Genomic DNA, 5,625 nt, shown 5'->3' with positions numbered 1-5,625 from the left:
ATTAATTTGAAATCGGACAGATTTGGATAATGAATGAATTACATATTATATCGGATATGAGTTATGATTTGTAATTGATGTCTGGTGATTTGATATTGACGGGGATACTGAGATTGTGTCGTTCTGTCGTGAATTGGATTAAATCCAGATTAATCAGATTCAGTGTTGAATTGAGAATAGAATAATTATATTATGATTCTCGACATGTCGTTTCAGATTTACAGAGATAGTCTTGAGTTCAGAACTGAGATTGCGTCAGACCGAGACCACAAACGAAAGGTATAATTCAATGTGGTATTGGGAGATCGACTTGAGTCGGTTTATACTTGAGTTTCCCTAAAGCACATACTTTATTTTATTGCATTGATTTGATTGATATACTTGTTCTCTTGAATTATAGATAGCAGGTATTAGACGAGTAATCTTGTGACAGAAGTGCCAGGTAGTGGTGGGATCGCCACGGGCACATTGTACGATGTCACTAGATGGTGTAGAAATCTTGGGACTGATGTGCCTGATAGTGGCGGGATCGCCACGGGCACATTGCACGATATCACAAGATAGGGTATTGGCGATAGAGCCACAGTCCATGACGGTTAGCTCAGGACACTGGATGTTTGGTTATATCGACGTGGATAGAACTGGAGTCTTTTCTATTACTGTTGGTCGACATAGGAATACCACATCTGGAAACCGGGATCCCTAGACTAGGATTGAGTCTAGTCTGAGTCGTGGAGTCACGAGCATTGTTGACAGTTTGAATATTGATTATGTTTCAGCTTTTGATATATATTGCTGTTATCTATCCATGCTTTTATGTTTATCATATGATTGCATGTTTCGTTAATTTATACTGGGTATTTATTCTCACCGGAGTTATCCGGCTGTTGTCTTTTTTGTATGTGTACATGACAACAGGTGGGACAGGATCATAGGTCCAGAAGATGAGGAGAGATCGTGATAGAGTGAAGACTTTGGACTTTGATGTATATAGGGTTGTGACACTTGATATTTAGATGTTGAACCTTAGTTTTTACTGCTGTGTAGATGGTACAAGACTTGTACTTTATTTTATACTGAGTTGTATATTAGTTTGATTTCACTACATTCCGCATTAAAAAGAAAAAAAAAATTTATGACCCTAATTACTTGATTAACAAATTGATCCTGATGACGATTAAGAATTGATTAGCGTCCGGGTCCCCACACACGCAACTGTCGATTCAGTATTCATCCTGGTGGCAGAAAAATGTACAATGATTTGAAAAGACAGTTTTGGTGGAAACAGATGAAAGTTGATATTGCTGAATTTGTATTCAAGTGTCTAAATTGCCAGCAGGTGAAAGCTGAAAGAAAGAAACCAGGAGGATTATTACAGAGTTTATCTATTCCTGAATGTAAATGGGATCACATTTCCATGGTTTTTATGACAAAATTACCGAGATCCTCCCGAGGTTGTGATGCGATTTGGGTCGTGATTGACAAATTGACCAAATCAGCATGCTTTATTTCGTACAAAATGACGTACAGACATGACCAGATGGCAGAGATTTATGTCAAAGAAGTGGTCAGATTGCATGGAGTGCCGAAGTCGATTGTATCAGACTGTGATCCTTGGTTTACTTCGCACTTCTGGCAGAGTTTACAGCAGGATCTAGGTACGAAATTACATTTGAGTACCACATATCATCCAAAGACTGATGGACAGTAATAGCAGACTAGCCAGTCACTGGAAGATATGCTGAGAGCGATACTGCTTGATTTTAGCACTAACTGGCAAGATGCATTGCCACTTTGTGAATTTTCGTACAACAACAGCGATCAGACGCGTATTGAGATGGCTCCTTTTGAGGCGTTGGGATGCAAACATGGTTGGTCAAGCACCAAAGAAGGCATGGGAGTCGTTGGAGTTGCCCAAAGGACCTATAACGAGGGGCCGTAGCAAGAAGTTTAAAGAAGCACTTTAAGGATTCATGGTAAACTACCAAGGAAGTTCAACAAATGGGGTGTCTAAATTAAAGAAGCTTGAGGAACATGGACACAATGATGGAAGTGTTTGGAATGTAATTCAAGTGCTCAAATACCATGAGGACAGCAGCCCGCGCGCCAGAATCGGTGCAGCCGCGCGCCACGCGCTCGCCATTGCGCGTGTTTCAGCGCTGCCGCGCGCACCGGGATAGAAAAGTGCAGAACATGGAGCGCCCCCGCGCGTAAACTTGCGCCACCGCGCGCCCGAGGATGTCTAAGTGCAGAATCTCGCACGCCACCGTTCGAGATCACACGCTACCGCTCGCAGTTCCGTGTAAAACTTTGTTGCTAACTCTTTTGATGACTTTTTACACTATTTTTTCTTATTTTATTGAATATATATGCATTGTATCAACCTATGAACGAGATATTCAGACTTTTAATCACATTATTGGAGATTTCTCTCAATATTCAAGGCTATTTTAGCTTTTTTCTTCACAAAATCAAACTTATCAAAGATTGCATCTTTGTGGCGTTTGTCGATTGTTTTCGCACGGATTGTCAAAACAAGTTCTTTGAAGGTTCGTATGAAATTCGATTTTTATTATCGTTGATATTTGTTGCTAAGTGTTAATCGCTTAGATGTGAATATCACAAATCGTTACTTGTTTCAAAAGATCAGGACAACATAATCGATCCTTGTTCGTTATTGAATTGAGGGCGCGATTCTAATTCATCGTGTTTGCTTCTCATTCGTACAAGGATTCGTATCATTTGGTATCAGAGCTTTTGGTTCTCTTTGATTCAAGTAAGTTATCGTTTCTATTTTTAGATCTGTTTAAAATTTCGTTCTGTTCTCAGATCGGTGTTATCTTTTCGTTGCTATTTTCAGATCTTTCTAAAAATTAAAAAAAATATTCGTTCTGTTCTCAGATCTGTGTTATCCTTTCGTTTTTATTTTCAGATCTTTCTAAAATTTTGTTCTGTTTTCAGATCTGTGTTATACTTTTGTTTCTGTTTTCAGATCCGTGTTATCCTTTATATTGTTGTAAGATCTGCTTTATTCTAGTGTTCTTTGTTTTGTGCTGTCCAAGTGAGACAGTTGCAAGTGTCCACGAGTTGAATCTTGTTAGTTTGATATACAAATATAAAGATTGATCACACTTTCGAGAGAACTATCACATTTAAGTGATAAACATTTGAGTGCGAGCGTTATTTCTTTGGAGTGATCGTGAGAATTTGGGTGAGGAATATCTTTTATTTCTACTAACATTTTCTTGCAGGTACAAAATCTGAAAGTAAAATGGAGAGGGAGGTAGGAGATAGTTCGAACCATGGGTTGTCTAAGGTCCAAATGGAGGCGTTATTTGGTCATTTTAGTAGGATGATGAGGGCCGAGTTGGATCCTTTACATGAGAGGTTGGATAGGCTTGAAGTTAGTAATAGCGAAAATAAATATAAGCCTAAAGGTTTGGGTAGAGGCGAAGAAGAAGAGGATGAATATGATTTGGGAGGAGAAGAGGAGAGTCGAAACGAGAACTGGGGTAGGAACGGAAGAGGTAGAGGGTTTGGTAGAGGAAGAAGAGAAGTCGTACGGGTTAGGTACGATAATGATAATAGGGAAGATGGTAACATAGGTAGCATTAAGATGAATGTTCCGTCGTTCCATGGTAAGTAAGACCTAGAGGCTTATTTAGAATGAGAAAAGCGAGTTGAATTTCTTTTTGATTGTCACCACTATTCTGAACTCAAAAAGGTTAGGTTGGCAGTGGTTGAGTTTGTTGATTATGCACTTATTTGGTGGGATCAATTATTGACCACTAAGAGAAGATGCAATGAGAGGCCTATAGAAACTTGGGCTGAGATGAAGAGCGTAATGATGAAGAGGTTTGTACCAAATCACTATTATAGAGATATGTTTAAGAGGTTACAAACTTTGAGACAGAGTGTGAAGAGTGTTGAGGACTACTATAAAGAGTTGGAAGTTGTCATGATTAGAGCAAACATAGAGGAGGATCGTGAGGCTACTATGGCTCGTTTCCTATGTGGTTTGAACAGGGAGATTCAAGACCAAGTGGAGCTTAGGCACTACTTGGATATAGATGAGATGGTGCCGATGGCGATGAAAGTGGAGCAACAACTCAAGAGGAGAGGAGTTGGTCGCACCACTCAAGTGGGGAATGCATCAACACCTTGGCGTTCCAACGTTGTTAAATGAGAAGAAGGCAAGGTCGTGACCAAGTCCAAAGTTGACATTAAACAGGAGGCGCCTAAGCAGGTAGTGCAAGGTAAACCTGAAACTCCTATTAACGTTCTAGAGATATCAAATGTTTTAGGTGTCAAGGACTTGGACATATTGTCAGCCAATGTCCCAATAAAAGAGTGATGGTATTAAATACTTATGGGGAGTATGAATCTCATAGTGAGGGAGATGATGGAGAGGATGAAAATGAGATGCCTGCATTAGAGGATCCTGATGAGGGTTATGAAGCAGTTGTGGGTGAGGCATTAGTGACTAGGCGTAACATGAGTGCCCAAGTCAAAGAAGAGGAGACGAATCAGCGGGAAAACTTGTTCCATACTAGATGTTTTGTCAGTGGCAAGGTTTGCAACATTATTATAGATGGAGGAAGTTGCACCAATGTGGCAAGTAGTGAGATGGTAGAAAAGTTTGGTATACCTACGTTAAAGCATTCTCAACCATATAGGCTTCAATGGTTGAATGATTGTGCGGAAGTGAAGGTGACAAAACAAGTGTTGGTTTCTTTTTCGATTTGGAAGTATGTTGATGAGGTGTTGTGTGATGTGTTGCCAATGCATGCTTGTCATATTTTGTTAGGGAGACCATGGCAATATGATAGACAAGTGACACATGATGGGTTTAGGAATAGATATTCTTTTGTACTCAAGAAAGAACCCATTGTTTTTCTTCCTTTGTCCAATTGAAAAAAAAGAGTGAGAACAAAAGTGAGATGGCCCTTGAAAGAAAAGATGAGATGGCTGAAAGAAAGAGAGATCAAAAATGTGAGATAGCCATACACAACAAAATAGAGAGAAAAGAAATTGAGAGGAAAGAGGCCAAAAAAAAAAACATATATGGCCCAAAAAGGTGAGTTGAAACATTTAATGCACACACATGAACCACTTTTGTTGATTCTTTACAAGGAGATTCTCCTTAACACAAGTGACATAGCCGGGTCCCTTCTGAGCATTGTTGTTTCACTTTTGCAGGAATTTGATGATATATTTCCAGAGGAGCTACCTTAAGGACTACCACCATTGAGGGGGATTGAGCACCAAATTGATTTGGTGCCCAGGAGTGCATTGCCAAATCGTCCAGCTTATAGGAGCAATCCGGAGGAGACTAAGGAACTTCAGCGGCAGGTAAGTGAGTTGTTAGATAGGAGTTTTGTGCGTGAGTCCATGTCACCTTGTGCTGTACCTGTTTTACTAGTTCCTAAGAAAGATGGATCATGGCGTATGTGTGTAGATTGTAGAGCAATTAGTAACATAACCATTAAGTATAGGCATCCCATACCTAGACTAGATGATATGTTAGATGAATTGCATGGTGCTTGTGTAGAACCCGTAAGTCAGTAGACATATAAGCCATGCATAATTCTAGATTTTTAAATTTAATTGACTTCATTGCATGAT

The sequence above is a fragment of the Primulina tabacum genome, chromosome 18 (assembly GCF_025594145.1).
Source record: "Primulina tabacum isolate GXHZ01 chromosome 18, ASM2559414v2, whole genome shotgun sequence".
In the NCBI taxonomy this organism is placed as follows: domain Eukaryota; kingdom Viridiplantae; phylum Streptophyta; class Magnoliopsida; order Lamiales; family Gesneriaceae; genus Primulina; species Primulina tabacum.
This window is presented reverse-complemented; position numbering follows the sequence as displayed.